The following is an 18,338-nucleotide window of genomic DNA, read 5'->3' on the forward strand; positions in this document are numbered from 1 at the left end:
CTTAATCACCCTTCATCCCTTTGATCATTTAAGGTTAAACTGCTGACATAGTTGTCCTAAATGCAGCACAGCCTGGTCCCTGGGTGGCTTATCCTATTCTATATAATAAAAGGCTAATATGCAAATTGTCCTCTCAATCAGGAGTTCGACCAGGGGTTGGGCCAGACAGCCAACTGCCAGTGGCCCCTCTCCTCAGCTGGCCCGACCCCCAATCACCCCCAATCGGCCCACCTCCACCCCAATCAGGGGTGGGGCCAGCCAGCCAACCTCCCCTCCCCACCCCAAGCCGGCCCACCAGATCAGCCCCAATAGGGGCAGGCTGGCTGGACCCCACCCATGCACAAATGCATGCACCAAGCCTCTAGTTCAGTGGTTTTCAACCTGTGGGTCACGACCCCTTTGGCGGTCGAACAACCCTTTCACAGGGGTCGCCTAAGACCATCTTGCATATCAGATATTTACATTATGATTCATAACAGTAGCAACATTACAGTTATGAAGTAGCAACCAAAATAATTGTATGGTTGGGTCACAACATGAGGAACTGTATTTAAAGGGCGAGAAGGTTGAGAACCACTGCTCTAGTTAAATCATAAAGTCAGAGGCTGGCTACTTGCCTGGGAAACTACCACTGATATTCCTGGACAGTGTATTGCCAAATGAGACCCCACAGGAGAAAGAGGGCAATATTTTCAGGGGGACGAAGGGGCAGGGGGCCAAGAAAACCAGGATGCACTCTTGCCTTCTTCATTTCTGAATCCCGCTCTAAAAGCTCCAGATCTCTGCATGCCTGGGCTGGGAGATGACAAGCCCTAATTCTTTGTAAAAAATAATTGTGTGTTCTGAAACGACACCTCTATTATGATTTTCAAATTGACATCTCTGCTTTAAAGCGGAGGCATCAGAACCTCCCCATTTCACACACTGGCAATTATCACTTAAGTTATCCAACGATAGGTATTCATGTGATCACTGCAGGGCCCCCCAGTTTCTAGGTGTGTACTTGTAAGCACATGGTGCAGTTGCCAGCAGAGCCTGGCAGGCCATCTCTGCCCCTTGCTGTGGGGTAGATCAAGGCAAGGTGGCACACCTAAAAGGCTAATAACCTCAGGAAAAAGCCAGATATACTACAGAAAGAGCTCACAACCCACACTGAGTGGATCAGCCTTATTTTTACTATCATCAAGCACAAACAATGTGCTACACCAGAAAAACTTTAAAGCAAGTATGTCAAACTAGTAGCCGCCGGCGAGTTTGACATGCTTGCTTTAAAGTATCTTTACAAAACATTAATATATCCCTCTGTGTAATGAGCAGTAGATGGTAAAACATCAGAGCACAACATAATCACACACCAAAAGGGAGGAAGCTGGAAACAGAATTCTTATGCAGTATGCAAATGTGTATCCAGCTATACAAAGATCTTGTCTGAAAAGCCAGCCAGATCCTTCTGAGAACATCTGACCTTCTGCTGTTTGGTGGGGTAGTTATTTTCATCAACTGAAAAATGATTGGTTGGTAGAATGCTTAGCTCTTGTATATCCCTCAACACATTGCACTATAGTTATGAAACTTCAATCTGTAATAAAAAAATCGCTTCTGTCAGCATCTGAACTCAAATGTCCAAGGTCATCTATATGGAAATGTTTACTCTGCCTCCAAATCCATTTTCTCTGGGAGACTGGGTGGTCTGCTCACCGACCACAGACTTTTTTTTTCAACTAGGGATTTAGATCAAAGGCTTTTCACTAAAGATTGAGTAAGAGTATATCAATGACAAGTTCCACAGGTATTCTGATACTCACATGCACACATCCCCCCACAAACAGCAGCTGTGATATACAGGTTTGACTTTAATTAAGAGGCAGTGAATCCTGATTGACTGCCCCCTCTCAATCTAGAAGAAATCAATAATCCTGAATTCTCAGGTAATTTTGTTCAGAATAGACATTCCAAAACAGTCTACCTCTAGGCCCACTAATTCTACAAAGAATACATTGGTAGAATCATTTCTTGTTCAGTAACAGCAAACCTGTACATTTCCTCTTAGATTATTTTTCATATTCATGTTCCTGACCTAAAATTGAAAAATCCCTCAACCAAGGACATTTGCTCTAAGTGATAGGCTACTGAACCTGGTCTATTGCAAACTATATATGTATGAAGCAAAACCTTAGAGCCAACATCAGGTAGGTAGAGAGTTAGTAAATGAAGCCTTCCAAGAATGAGAAAAAAGAAATGCACAGTGGGCTGGGTATTTACTAGTATTAACCACTAGAGCAGTGGTTCTCAACCTTCCTAATGCCGCGACCCTTTAATACAGTTCCTCATGTGTGGTGACCCCCAACCATAAAATTATTTTCATTGCTACTTCATAACTGTAATTTTGCTACTGTTATGAATCGTCATGTAAATATCTGATATGCAGGATGTATTTTCATTGTTACAAATTGAACATAATTAAAGCATAGTGATTAATCACAAAAACAATATGTAATTATATATGTGTTTTCTGATGGTCTTAGGCGACCCCTGTGAAAGGGTCGTTCGACCCCCAAAGGGGTCGCAACTCACAGGTTGAGAACCGCTGCACTAGAGGCTCAGTGCACAAAATTCCAGCACGGGTGTGGTCCTTAGGCCTGGCCTGCAATTGAAGCGTGAATGTCTGGCATGGAAGGGCAGGTCCCAGCTGACCTCTGGGCCCTAGGCAGCACCTCTCCCCCCACCCCCCAACCGCACCCACCTTGGCCTGGCACCACGTGCTCCACCATCCCGCCATGGTCCCACTATCAGGGCCAGCAGCACCTCCACTGCCGCCTGCTGCCAGCGCTGCATTGCCGACACCAGCCATGTTCTGTGCCACCCCTGGTGGTCAGCACACACCATAGCGAGCAGTTGAATTCTCGGTCTCCCGGTCAAACGACCGCCCGAGGGGACAACTGCATATTAGGCTTTTATTATATAGGATAGGCAAAGAAGCAGCCTTCCTGGTTCATGTCTGTTCAAGTAATGAGGTTTCTGGAATCTACAAAAATAGACAAGAGGACAGACTCCAGCTCAGACCCCAAACAACCCATGATTAGCCCTTGAGCTAAAACAAAGCTCAGAGTACACCCACTTTTCTTATACCCTGGGTTCATTCTGAACTGCTTCTCTTAGTGACATCTGATTTTCACTACTTCACCTCTGGAGGTTTACTTGGCCTTTCACCCTGTTCCTGAGTTCAGCAACCTTCTTGATTCCTTTTGGACTCAGCATTTGACTCCAGAAATGAAATAATTTCTCCACCATTTCCTTCTGTCTAGACAACATGAAATTGTCATAAATGACACCTAAAGTACAATTAGTAGTGAAACTGCAATTTCCACTCTCCTCCCCATTCCCCAAAGAATCAATCATATCCCAAAAGAATCACACATTAACTTCCTCCAGCATGTCAATCAATACCACCCAGAAGATTAACTCTGGGGAGCCTGGATGCCATTTAATTCCCAGCATGCTAAATATTTATTCATTTCCCCCCTCTACTATAATTAGGAAGTAAATTAACTTCTTTTCACTAGCACTAAAATGGTTACAATCTCAGAGATCTGGATGCCTGCTGAATGGATACCTGTGTAAAAAGACCTTAGAGCCCTAACCAGTTTTGCCCAGTGGTTAAAGTGTCAGCCTGTGGACTGAAGGGTTGCAGATTCAATTTCCGATCAAGGGCACATACTTGGGATGCAGGTTCGATCCCAGGCCCTGGTTGGGGCAAACGCAGGAGATAACCAATCGATGTCTCTCTCTCACATTGATGTTTCTCTCTCTCTCTCCCCCCCCTTCCTCCCTCCCTCCCTCCCACACTCTCTAAAGAGCAATGGAAAAATATCCTCAGGTGAGGATCATTAAAAAGTCTGCTGGAGAGGCTGCATGAAGAAAGGAAGCCCTGAGACATTAAGAGGGAAAAAGGCTTCGTTGTCCCAATTGAACCTCCAAATAACTCTAACTCCAGACAGACCCAAGCAAGACCAACAGAAATTCCCAACTGAGCCCAATCTACCCAAAGAACAATGAAAGATAATAAACTGTTTTTTTAAGTCACTAAGTTTTGTTGTGTGGTTTGTTATACATCAACAGATAAAGGAAATGGTTCCTGTTCTTGTAGAACTTTCAAGCTGGTCACAACAGCGAAACTAAGTCCATGAAGTTAGCTTACAAGCCTAAAGTAATCACAGCTGTACTCAAAGGAACCTTGGCCACCAAAGCAAAACATCAAACAAGACATTTGGAAGCAGACCTTTAATAATAAAACTCAGTGCAAACTTGCTCACAGTGTCTGTCCAAAGCATGAGATCTTGGTATTGGTCAGGAGGGTCAATGTGAATTTAGAAAGACTTGCTACTCTTTCCTCTCTATCCCAATCAGGCTCTCCATCTTTCTGAAACACTTCTGCCTTGTATGCAGAAGGTAGTCCTAGAATTTGGGAAATTAAAGATATTTGTGCTCCCTTCCCTATCAAGATGCAGGACCAGTTTTTCTGCACAAATCACTACAAAGGAGTGCAGGAAAAATGAAGATAATATCCCATTCCCTTGGTATAGATCAAACTACTTTCGTATTATTCTACTTTCTAAAAAGAACCTTAGTGTGTCTGCAGTAAGTGACTAATGGAAGTAACCTGTACCAGCCCTACCTCAATAGCCATTTGTTATCCTCTCTTTACAAGCCACCTCACATTCTTTTGTACTTGGTTTACTCCAATTTTAAATGGTGAGATTTCAGCTACCCCATGGAGACTGACTCCAAAAAATGATATTAACAGACAAGAAAGAAAATAACCTGCAGGGAATATGTCATGGCAAAATAAGAGATTTTCTGTCTTGGTTTTATTAATTTTTTTTTTTTGAGCAAAGTAATAATGAAAAAAGAAAGAAAAGAGCATGCATTTCTTGACCACCTAAACCAGTGGTTCTCAACCTTGGCTGCACATTAGAATCACCTGGGGCTCTTTTTAAAATCCTGATTTCTGGGCCTCATCCTCTGGAAATTCTGTTTCTTTGTTACTAATGTTGTGGCCCCACCCCATAACAAAGAAAGAGAATTTCCAGAGGATGAGGCCCAGAAATCAGGATTTTAAAAAGATTCCCTCCCAGGTGATTCTAATGTGCAGCCAAGGTTGAGAACCACTGACCTAAACTTATAAAAGCAGCTGTTTAACTCAGTGGTTACCAACCACTGGTGGCCTGCGAAGTCTGAGATTGGCAACCGCTGGTTTAACTTATTTAATCCTCACACACACTTTTTAAAAAATCCTCACCCAAGTATATGTCTACTGACTTTACGGGGGAGAGGGGGAGGAATGAAGGAGAGGGAGAGAAAGAATCACAGAAGTGAGAAACACTGATCGGCTGTGCCCCCTCAACTTCCCCATATGCACCCAGACCAAGGATTGAACCCACAACCCAGGTATATGCCCCAACTGGGAATCGAACCTGCAACCCTTTTGGTACATGAGATGATGCTCCAACCAACTGAGCAACTGGGACGGTCCAAATACACAATTTTACAATTGAAGAAGTTGAGATTTAGAGAGGCTACTTAACTTGCCTAAGGTTACACAACAGAGCCAGATGAATGAATAAAGAAAATGTGGTATAGCCCTAACTGGTTTGGCTCAGTGGCTAGAGCATCTGCCTGCGGACTAAAGGGTTCCGGGTTCAATTCCAGTCAAGGGCACATACCTAGGTTGCAGGCTAGGTACATGTGGGAGGCAACCAATCTATGTATGTGTCTCACATCGACGTTTCTCTTTCTCTCTCTCTCTCTCTCCTCCCTCTCCTTCCTCCCTCTTTCCCGCACTCTCTCTTGAAATCAATGAAAGCATATCCTCAGGTGAGAGCTAAAGAAAAAAATAAAAAATTGACAAACCTTTACCTAGATTTGGCTCAATGGATAGAGCATCCGCCTGCGGACAGAAGGGTCCCCTGGGTTCGTGTGGTCAAGGGCATGTACCTTGGTTGCGGGCACATCCCCAGTAGGGGTTGTTTAGGAAGCAGCTGATTGATGTTTCTCTCTCATCAATGTTTCTAACTCTCTATCCCTTCCTCTCTGTATAAAATCAATAAAATATATTTTTAAAAAAAGAAAATCCTGTCATATGATACAACATAGATGAGCCTTCAGAACATTATACTAAATGAAATAAGCCAATCACACAAAGACATAGGCACAATTCCACTTATATGAAGTATTTAAAGTAATCAAACTCATCCTATATAATAAAAGGCTAATATGCAAATCAACCAAACAGGAGAATGATGGGTCCCTATGACGTGCACTGACCACCAGGGGGCAGACGCTCAATGCAGGAGCTGCCCCCTGGTGATCAGTGTGCTCCCCCTGTGGAAGTGCCGCTCAGCCAGAAGCTGGGCTCACGGCTGGCAAGCACAGCAGTGGTGGTGGGAGCCTCTCCCACCTCTGCGGCAGCGCTGAGGACCCCTCAGGGTCCCAGACTGAGAGAGGGCGCAGGCCGGGCTGACCCCTCAGGGTCCCGGACTGAGAGAGGGCGCAGGCCGGGCTGAGGGACACCACCCCTCAGTGCACGAATGTCGTGCACTGGGCCTCTAGTAGAAAAAGAAAACAGAATGGTGGTTGCCAGGGGACAGGAGCAGGAAAATGAATTGTTCAATGAATACAGTGTTTCACTAATGCAAAAAGCAAAAGTTCCAGAGATCTGTTATACAACTATATGCGTATACTTAATAATACTGTACATTTAAAAATTGTTAAGAGGGTAAATTTGTTTTGTTTTTAAATCACAATTAAAAAAAATAATGTAGTCCACGGGCCTGACTTATGCATGTGCAGCTGTCGGGCAAGCCAGTGGGGTGGGGATAGGCACGCAGCCTGTTTTCTTTGACCTGGACAACATGCTCATTAATATGGCCCCAGCAAGTAGAAAAGATAGTAAAGCCCTTACAATCAAAATACCATTCATTACAAAAAAGAGGCTGGAATCATTTGCGACAAAGTTCAAGTTAAACTCAGCAAGGAATGTTTTTTGTTTTTGTTTTTTAAATATATTTTATTGATTTTTCACAGAGAGGAAGGGAGAGAGATAGAGAGAGTTAGAAACATCGATGAGAGAGAAACATTGATCAGCTGCCTCCTGCACATCCACCACCGGGGATGTGCCCGCAACCCAGGTACATGCCCTTGACCGGAATCGAACCCGGGACCTCTCAGTCCGCAGGCTGACGCTCTATCCACTGAGCCAAACCGGTTTCGGCAGCAAGGAATGTTTTAATCTTCCCAATGCATGCATTACTGATCTAAGGACTTCACACTGGGAAGAAGCAATTCAAGAAACAAAGGGTAGTGTAGCCAATGGGAAATTGGCTGAAGAATGTTATTTTCTGTGGAAATCTACACACTTACAGAATATGACTCTAGCAGAAGATGTCAATGTCATGCTCACTGAACTTCAAAAGGAGGTCTGCCTTTTATTACCAAACTAGAGGCCCGGTGCACGAAATTTGTACGCTGGGGGGGTGTGTCCCTCAGCCCAGCCTGCACCCTCTCCAATCTGGGACATCCCTCTCACAATCTGGGACTGCTGGCTCTCAACTGCTCGCCTACCTGCCTGCCTGCCTGCCTGATTGCCCCTAACTACTTCTGCCTGCAAGCATGATCACCCCCTAACCTCTCCCCTGCCAGCCCGATCGCCCCCAACTGCTCTCCCCTGCCTGCCTGGTCCCCCACAACTGCCCTCCCCTGCTGGCCTGGTCCCCTCCCAACTGCCCTCCCCTGCTGGCCCGGTCACCCCTAACTGTCCTCCCCTGCTGGCCTAATTGCCCACAACTGCCCTCCCCTGCCAGTCATCTTGTGACTGTTAGTGCTGCCATTTTTGAGGGTATGGCAGTCAATTAGCATAGTCCCTCTTTATTAGATAGGATGGAGACAGACAGACCCAGAGGGAGAAGATAGAAGTTTGTGCCTCAATCCTGTTTTGATGCTACTATTGTAGGTGGAGAACAGAAAGAAGAGAAACCAGCCCTTCCATATTTTATTACTGCTGTGATCTCCTTGGAGTACAGCCTAGGACTGTGTGATTGTTGGCGATACACAAGAAACTGATATAGAAGGAGGCCTCAATGCAGGGCTGAAAGCAACTGTCTGGACAAATAAAGATGGAATAGTGCCACTGAAGTCATTGCCCATGCCACATTATATGGTTTCTTCTGAGCTACAGTTATCTGATCTCTTACAAAATACAGACTGCAGCCGAACCGGTTTGGCTCCGTGGATAGAGCGTTGACCTGCGGACTCAAGGGTCCCAGGTTTGATTCCGGTCAAGGGCATGTACCTTGGTTGCGAGCACATCCCCACTGGGGGGCGTGCAGGAGGCAGCTGGTCGATGTTTCTCTCTCATCAATGTTTGTAACTCTCTATCCCTCTCCCTTCTTCTCTGTAGAAAATCAATAAAATATATTTAAAAAAAAAAATACAGACTGCAAAGTCAGTACATCAGCTGAAAGCAATTAAAAGGGCAGGGTTATGTACTTTACAGGATCTGAACTAAGAAAAGTTAAGGCATTCCATATACTATGACCCAGTTCTAAGAATAATTTCACTTATGATTTAAATAGCCAACAAACAATTGACTGGTATTTATATATGGAAATCTAGAATAAATGAATATGTTAATTTTAGTAGTGTGATTGAGAAAACTTGAAGAAATATACTATTTTTTATTAAAAATGTTATCTGTAACTTGAAGTTTTTAAAAATTAGTTTTATTCATCTTTTAGCATCTCGAATCGAAGAAGATACCAAGCAGGATCATTTATTCATGGGTGCACAAATACAGGTTTTATGAACTGGCTTAAAAATAAGATTAATTTTTAAAAATCGACATTTTAAAACATATGTAATAGAAGTTTACTAGAGCAACTGGATCTGGTTAATATGAAATATGTACTATGTCACATGCAAATCAAGGCATTTCATAGCGATACTACTTTGTATGTTTTTGAAAATATGCATACCATTTTTTGCCTACTTTAAATGTATACTTTCTTTCATGAATTTAATTTTTCTGCATTATCTTTTGGGGGGAGGGCTCCAATTTTCCAATGGTGTAAACATGACAAATTCCTCCAATTAAAAAAAAAAATGTTAAAATCAACATGTCGTGCTCCTTTCCATGACATTACCATATCTCTCCAGAGTGAGCTTGTAGTGTCCTATTAGTCTTTCCCTCTTATGGAAGCATTTTTACTATCTTTTCCCAAGCACACAATGGAGTTGAGGGGACTAGACTGCCTTGATGAAGATAAGCCACAAAAGTTATTTTCCTTTTGTAGATACATCAGAGTGGAATTGTCTTGGTACAGCCTAACCAGGCACCTCTACCCCTACCTCCATCTATTCTCTGACTGAATAGTTTCACCCATATAATGAAAGCTAAAAGAAAATTACATTTTGCTATGAACCATTTTCAGGGTGCCATTTAAATATTTGACTGGCTCTTCTTGATGTTACTATCTGCCTAAATCTCCTGTTCTTCAGATTTGGGGAAATATATTATTGTTCCACAAATTTCTGTAGCCAATTCAGGGTTCACTTTGAGCTTACTAATTAATTACTCCATTGCAAAGAATCTTGTGATTAGAAAAATTTCTCTAGATAGTCACATGATTTCACCAATTTTAGAGTAAAATATTTAATTAAGGAAACAAGAAATAATCACTTGGGTTGTTTTTTGGTGGGTTTTTTTAACTTTTGAATAAAAAACTATCAAAGTAAAATAATAGACTCTGTTAGGATTTGTATGACTTTTTCAAGTATCCTATTATTCTGTTACTTAGATTCTAGATCATGCCTCTCCATGAACCTATTTCTTTAGCCAATTATTTCCTGACTACTACCAGGAACAGAATTTTCTGCCAATGTACAAAATCCCTGTTGTGTTTACTTCTCTTGATTTTTAAAAATGTGACTGTGCTATTGACTGTCCCAAGGTTGCTATAAAGCTAAACATTTGTGAACAGAGTATGTTTATGTGTAGTTCCAGGTATGGTACATATGTGACCTCAATTATATTTTAGCTACTTAAATTGTTAAGTTGGAGGATCTTGATAGGAAAATAATTATGTGCATAATGTCTCTAATACAGCGGTTCTCAACCTGTGGGTCGCGACCCCTTTGGCGGTCGAACAACCCTTTCACAGGGGTCACCTAAGACCATCCTGCATATCAGATATTTACATTACAATTAATAACAGTAGCAACATTACAGTTATGAAGTAGCAACGAAAATAATTTTAAGGTTGGGACACAACATGAGGAACTGTATTTAAAGGGCCAGAAGGTTGAGAACCACTGCTAATAGATGACCTGTGATACTGAGGCTTTGTCCTTTAAGCTAACCCAGATAGATGAAGGCAGCATCACTCATAGATCACAGTGGCAGATCTCAACAAGATAGTTCCCAGGATGTTAAGTGAGCAGTTCAACAAAAGTGACCTGGGGAATGGGAAATTAAGTAATTGCATTTCTCTGTCTTCACAGTTGTATTCTGTACAGTGCAGTTATGCAGTATTACTTTCCATCTACACCTGTCCTCAGGAAGGACTTTGTGGTTTTCTACCTTCTGAATGGAATGTTATAGACAATATTGAGAAATCTTGGAATAGACCTATGGTTTTATTAATGTTTTTGCTTTAGAACAATATTCCTTAAAATGAAAAGGGAAAAACAAAAGGAAAAGAAACATGCAAATGGGTTTTATTTGCCATCAGAACAAAGAAAAGAAAGGATATAAGCTATTTTGCTAGGCGAAATGATCCAAGGTGATAACAGGGAGATAGTGGAAAACTGAGAAATGTATGTGAACATGTGTAGGGGAGGAAAAAATAAGAGACAAAAAGTTTGACACTCAAACCCTCTGATGCAGCAAAGGAAAGGGGCACATGTTATTAACAAACTGCAATTCTCTTTCTATAATAAGGCCATACTTTCAGTCTTTTATGCCTTTATCATTACAATTTCCTACTCCTGCTCTAAATTGACTTCTCATTTTCTAGCAGGTGACACTGAAATCAAGCATCCTTTTCACTGGAACCCACCCTTTTGTCCAAGACACTCTGCTCACAGGGAGATATTCTCCAATATTTTATTTCACTTAGTTCATCATTAAAGGATGGTTGCTTTCGCCCTGATCGGTTTGGCTCAGTGGATAGAGCGTCAGCCTGCGGACTGAGGGGTTCCGGGTTCGATTCCGGTCAAGGGCATGTACCTTGGTTGCAGGCACATCCCCAGTGGGAGGTGTGCAGGAGGCAGCTGATCGATGTTTCAAACTCTCTATCCCTCTCTCTTCCTCTCTGTAAAAAATCAATAAAATATATTTTTTTTAAAAAAAAGGATGGTTGCTTTCATGCTGCATAACCTGACATAACAGCGATCTGCTCACTGAAGTGCACCCCAGCCAGCAAAAAGCTTGGCACCTCCACTTTCCCTTTTTGGAAACAGAGGAGGAGTTTATTAATTATTGCTATTAAAAAGTCAGGCAGCTTCTCAGTTGAGGGGGCTTTCAGCATGTCAGCCTCCAGCAGCAGGACAGCCCCTTGTGGATGAATTAGGCAGGATGCAATGGGTACAGGAGAGGGTATTGCAATGTCTAGTGCCTCCCCCTGGTGGAGCCAAATGATAGGGCACTCAGGAGATACCTGCTTACACATAAACATCAACACGTTTTGCTTGAACTAATGGAATGGTGGTAACCAACACAAAATTGGAATTAAGTAGGAAACATAAATGTGTAAAGTCAGCCCCATGCAGACTAAGTTACAAAGAAAGTCCAGGCCTTGAATAAAGGGATGACTACTCAACTCCTGCTTATTGTTAATTCAGGGAGTGCAAGCCAGATCCTTCCATATTTTCCAACAGAATCCAGAAATCTGTATTTATGTGGGGAAAAACTATTTATGAAGCCAAACAAACATTCCTGAAGGTTGTTTTGCACTCTCTGGGCTAATGTAACAGGCCCACACACCAAAGCCAAATGTGTGCACATGGAAATGTTTTCAGGTATACTACTCCCAAGAAGAATGTACTGGATTCTCCCTCTACCCATAAAGATATAACAAGCCCAAGAGGATGAAGGGAAGCTACCTGCACAGCTCTACCGGGCTGGGACTAATTATAATAAGCAAAATATATTATGCAAACAAAACTCCATACACCTGATGTTACTGTCTTAGCAAAACCTCCAACGCACCCTTTAGAGCACTACTCTGAATAAATGCAGTAGAGGGTGATCTGAAGGGGAAAAATGATTACATGAGAAACTACTCCCATGTATGTGCAGCACACATATGGATCCCACTGCTGTCCCGTAGCACTCCAACACTCTGCACTGACAGAAGCGATTACATCTTTTCCAGTTCTCAGTGCATATACACAGCACACAGACTGTTCTACACCATTTTGTCTCAGAGAGAGGGACGATGGGGGATAATTTACATCAGCCTAACTGGCACTAATTTGACCTGCGGTGGGAGAAGGGCCGCCTGTCAAGCATACTGCCCTGGAGGACCTAGACGTGCGCATCTTCCCCAGCTTGCAAACAATTCCCAAGACAAACAGTATAGGAAACAAGAAACTCTTTATGCACTTACTAGTATGCCTGCTCTTAACCATCAAAATAGTCTTTCAAGAGCCAATACTTTGGCTCAGTGGATAGAGCATACGCCTACGGGCCAAAGGGCCCTGGGTTCGATTTCAGCCAAGGGCACACCGTACTTTGGTTACAGGCTCCTCCCTGGCCTGAGCCCTGGTTAGAGTGCATGCAGGAGGAAACTAATCTATGTGTTTCTCTCACATCAATGTTTTTCTCTCTCTCCCTCTCTCTCCCACTCTCTCTCAAAGATCAACAGAAAAATATCCTTAGGTGAGGCCAATACTTAGGACATCTTGTCCAAAGTAGAGGGAGAGGAGCCTAGTTCTTCTGGGCCCTCATTATCATACCTTCAATTACTATCGCACCTAACTCTCTTCCAAATCACGTTCACATAAAGCAGGGATTGGTAAACCACTGCCTGTCAGCCAGATCTGGCCTGCTGCCTGTTTTTGCACTGCCCCAAAACTAAGAATGGTTTTTACATTTTTAAATAGCTAAAAAAAAAAAAAATCAAAAGTAGACTATTTCATGACGTGAAAATTATATGAAAATAGCATGTGTCCATAAAGTATTGTTGGAACACAGCCACACTCATTCATTTATATATTGTCTATGGCTGCTTTCATGCTACAATGGCAAAGCTCAATATTGCAACAGAGACTGTATAGCCTACAAAGCCTAAAATATTTACTATCTTGTCTTTCACAGAAAAACTTTGCCAACCCTTAAAGAGGTATAAATAGGGATTACACAGAGTTCACAGAGGCTCAGGTTGAGCAGATGAGCAGATGCTTCCTCTCTATTCCATCCTATCCTCACTCTCATATTGCCAAAGAGAGAAATGAGTTTTCTAAATACTCCTAAAGACAAATAAATCAAATATCTAACTGTTACTGCCTTAGAGTGGGGGAAGAGATATCTGGATTCTCCCAATTATTTAACAAGACCCAGAAGACTATATGTGGCCCAGAGTCAGTAAGCAGAGAATGCCATACCTGGAACCAACTTATTATGTCTCCCTCATTTAAGGCTGTTGAGAAGAAAAATACACAAACATCTCTAGGTGGCAGATATTCAGAATTACTAAAACATTAGTAAGTCCTTCTCAATCTTGAAGAGCACCGTCTTGAAAAACCCAGTGCTAGAATTTATTCCTGAGAACCTTAAAATCTTATGGGAGAAGGAAAAAACACAAAACCCACAGCATTAGGAATCCCAAATCTATGAAATTGTAAATACCTATAAAATTATGTTCACATCTTAAATGAATTAGAATGAATACTATACAATTAACCTTCATTTATCATTAACAATGTTCATACTCTTTGGCCCCATCAACTATGCTTCTAAAAGTTCATCCTCTTTAGAAACACCTGCACAAGTACACAAGGTACTGCAGCATTGTTTGTGAAAGCAAAAAAAAACAGAAACAACCCAGATCCTACCAACAGAGAATGTTTAATTATGGTGCATCCAATTGTGGGAACACAATGCCATTGTTAAAAGAATATAACAGATCTATATAGATCAACATGGAAAAATGTCCAAACAGTAACTGAAATGTGTAAATAAATGATGGACAGAAGATTTAGTGTGATAGATCCCATTTTTTACAAATAAAGGAAAAAATTCTGAGTCAACACAAATTGTTAACAGTGGTTAACACTGTTGAGGACATTCACTTTATATATCACATTTCTGTAATGTCTGGATTCGTGAATTTGTATTAATTTTGTAAGTAGAAAAAACAGGCACCTCAAAGTTTCCATTTATAACCCCTTGCTCACTGTAAATGTTTCAGCCTCTTCCTTCTGCACAGTTTCAGTACCATGCCATCATGGTTGGGAGGTAGCAGAGTTTGTTTCAAATATGCTACTAAGAGGCTTTGTTTTATTTTTTTTATTTAGTAACTCTTCATTTACATATTTAAGGCCTATCTATCTCTAACACACTCATTGACTCTCACTTTCTGGTTTTCACCACCATCTCAAGACACAAATTAATTTTAAAAATATATGGCCCTAACCGGTTTGGCTCAGTGGATAGAGTGTCGGCCTGCGGACTCAAGGGTCCCGGGTTCGATTCCGGTCAAGGGCGTGTGCCTTGGTTACGGGCACATACCCAGTGGGGAGTATGCGGGAGGCAGCTGATCAGTGTTTTTCTCTCATCGATGTTTCCAACTCTCTATCCCTCTCCCTCCCTCTCTGTAAAAAATCAATAAAATATATTTAAAAATATATATGTATATAAATATATTTGAAAAAGCCCTAGCCAGTTTGCCTCAGTGGATAGAGCATCAGCCTGCAGACTGAAGGGGTCCGGGTTCGATTCCGGTCAAGGGCGTGTGCCTTGGTTACGGGCACATACCCAGTGGGGAGTATGCGGGAGACAGCTGATCAGTGTTTTTCTCTCATCGATGTTTCCAACTCTCTATCCCTCTCCCTCCCTCTCTGTAAAAAATCAATAAAAATATATTTAAAAAATATATATGTGAAAAAAATAAAACTGTGATGTTGGCCTAACCCTAATTTACCCCATTTAGCAAAGCCTCTTCGATCTATTCTCAAACAGCAGCCACAGTGATCCTTTTAAAATATTAGATCATGCTACTCCACTCCACTTCCAATGGCTTCCCAAAGCACTCAGAAAAAGAGGTAAAATGTAAACATATAAGGCTGTTGAGAAGATTTTTACTTATTTTTTTTGTAAAATCTCTTAAACGGCTTAGAAGACCCTGCATAATTTGGTCTTCATTACCTCTCTAACGTCATCTCTTCCATTCCATCATTGCTGTGTTCCAGCCAGTCTCAGGGATTTTACGTGTATTTCTCCTCTCTGTCTAGAATGCTCTTTCCCCCGATATCAACAGTTTACTTCCTTGCTTATTTGATTGAGATCTCTACTCCAGTGTCAGCTTATTAAGACTTCCTCTGATGAGCCCCCCTTTTTATTGATCCTCACTAGAGGATATTTTTTCCATTGAAATTTTTTTTAGGGAGAGTGGGAAGGAGGGAGGGAAATTGAGAGATACATCAATTGTTTGCCTCCTGCACGTGCCCTGACCAGGGCCAAGCAGAACCTGCAACCCAGGTACATGCTCTTGACCAGGAATCGAACCCATGATATTTGGTCCATGGGTTAACACCCTAACCACTGAGCAAACCAGCCAGGGTTAACACTCTAACCACTGAGCCCACCAGCCAGGGCTGATGACCCTTTTTATTTATTTACTAGAGGCCCGAAACACAAAATTTGTGCAGGAGTAGGCCTTCCTTCCCCCAGCTGCCAGCACCAGCTTCCCCCTGGCACCCGGGACCCAGGTTTCCCTTGCAGCCCCAGCTTCATCTGGAAGGTCGTCTGAAAGGAAATCCTGTCTAATTGGCATATTATGCTTTTATTATAGATTTTTAAAATATTTTTTAATTGATTTTAGAGAGGGATAGGGATAGGGATAGGAACATCAATGATGTGAGAGAATCATTGATTGGCTGCCTCCTGCAAGCCCCTTACTGGGGATTGAGCCCGCAACCCAGGCAAATGCCCTTAACCAGAATCAAACCTAGGACCCTTCAGTCCACAGGCCGACGCTCTATCCACTGAGCCAAACCAGCTAGGGCTGATGACCCTTCTTAATACTACAAACTTCCACTCCAGCACTGCCAACATTTAAAAATATTTTTCTGAAAAACAAATATATATATATAAATTTTTTTTACCACTTGGCAGCCTAGATATTTTATTTTTTATCTTTCTCCTAGTAGAATGAGAGATTTATAGCTGTGCTTAAATCATATCTGGTACACAGTAGGTGCTTAGTAAATATTTCTGTTAACTAAATGAATAAACAAATTGATCAATCAGAGTAACTGTTTCACCAGCCCAATTCCCAAGATTGTAAGAGCCATGTTTACAGAAGAGGCAGCCCTTCTTCATACACCTCAGCTTCCTCCAAGGCCTGGGTTTACATTCCACGAGCTTCCCTTACCTCTCTTAAAACTAGCTGCTTAAATTCCACCATCAGCTTTGTCTTCTTTTTGATTTCTCAATACTTCGTTCTCTCTTTTCACTGCAGGAACAAGTCATGATTTATCCATACCACAAAGGATTCTTCCCTATTCTTTGTCCTCTAATACCAAACTTCTGAGTAAGCACTCAAAAGTTAGGAAGGGTTTATTGTAACTTGAATACCAAAGACAATAATTCTAATTTTTTAGGGGCATAATTAGAGGAAAAGCAAAACTCTCTCTTAATATAAGAATTCTGCCCCTCACCCCTGTCAAAAAATAAAACCCAAATCATCTCAAAACTCAAAAAGATTTATTCTAATAAATCATGGACCCCAAAACAAAAATAGATGAGCACCCACTTTTTCAAACCCAAAACACGCTACTTCTAAGCAAATTCAATGAAAGCCTTCCACAGAAACTACAAAAAACATAATGCACAAATGGGAAATAGAACCTTCACACTTAATTTGGTTTATTCAAATTTAATTTGGACTTTATCAAGACTTTTCAAGACCAAGTATACCATCATTGAGACTGCAGAGAGTCGTTAAGGAGAAAAGCACAACAGCAGCACTGATTAGCAGACATATCAGTATCACTGAAAGGTCAAGCCAAAGACCAACAAAATAGTCTCAAGAGGAAGCTGTATATGAGGCCGGTGAATTGAGTCGTCTGTCAGTGGGAGCCAATGTAAATGTGAAGCACAGATAACCAAGTGCATAAGACTTATAACAGGCTTCAGGACAACCAATATACAAGTTAAAATATAGCACAACAGTGAAACAGAGGAGTAAGTTCTCAGTCTTCTGAGCTCAAGTTATAAAAGGTGTCTTCTATGTACTCTAGGCCAGCAGTCACCAACCAGTGGTCTGAGGACCAATGGTGGTCCATGAGGTCCGAAAGGTTGGCAACCACTGCTCTAGGCAATGCCACTCCATTTATTCAACACATACTTATTGAGCCAACAATTCTCTATGAGACTAAAGGGATATATATATAATATAGTGAAGTTATTTTTTCTTTTTTACTAAAAAGGACAAAAAGGACTTACACTACATACTGGATCACAGGGGATGTCATTTCAATCCCATTTGTTCAATTCAACTACCATTTAATGAGCACGTACTACATGCCAGGCACTGTTCTAGGTACAACAGGGATACAGACAGAGTCATTGCCTTCAGAGAGCTCACTGGAGGAAAGGGAAACAAATACTTTCTGCCACAGGTGCAATTTCGTATCTAGTACACAAGCAGCAAAGAAGAGGAAGTGATTATTTGGACAGTCAGGGAAGGTTTCCCAAAGGAAAGGGTGACAGTTGTGCTAGATTTTGAATAATAAATTATGTATACTCCCCATCCAAAGAAATTGGGAGGGTTTTAGATAAATAAACCCTTTAAACCAGTTAAGCCAGTGGCACAGAAAAAGTACTCAAGTTGGTCCTAGTCAGTTCGGCTCAGTGAATAGAGCATCGACCCTTGGACTGAAGGGTCCTGGGTTCCATTCTGGTCAAGGACATGTACCTTGTTGCAGGCTCAATTCCTGGCCCTGGTCAGGGCTGTGTCTCTCCCTCTCCTTTCCACTCTCTCTAAAAACCAATGGGAAGCCCTTGCTGGTTTGGCTCAGTGGATAGAGTGTCAGCCTACCAACTGAAGGATCCCAGTTTC

General features: G+C 41.8%; 1 protein-coding gene and 1 pseudogene across 1 annotated transcript in view; one reads left to right on the top strand and one right to left on the bottom strand.

Moving 5' to 3' along the window:
* The window catches only part of AMBRA1 (autophagy/beclin-1 regulator 1), a 136,084-nt gene that overhangs the window by 107,654 nt on the left and 10,092 nt on the right, over window positions 1-18,338 (bottom strand). The gene's annotated exons all lie outside the window — the stretch shown is intronic.
* On the top strand, window positions 1,196-8,860 carry LOC102764678 (annotated as a pseudogene).

The sequence above is a fragment of the Myotis davidii genome, unplaced genomic scaffold (assembly GCF_000327345.1).
Source record: "Myotis davidii unplaced genomic scaffold, ASM32734v1 scaffold265, whole genome shotgun sequence".
Taxonomy (NCBI): domain Eukaryota; kingdom Metazoa; phylum Chordata; class Mammalia; order Chiroptera; family Vespertilionidae; genus Myotis; species Myotis davidii.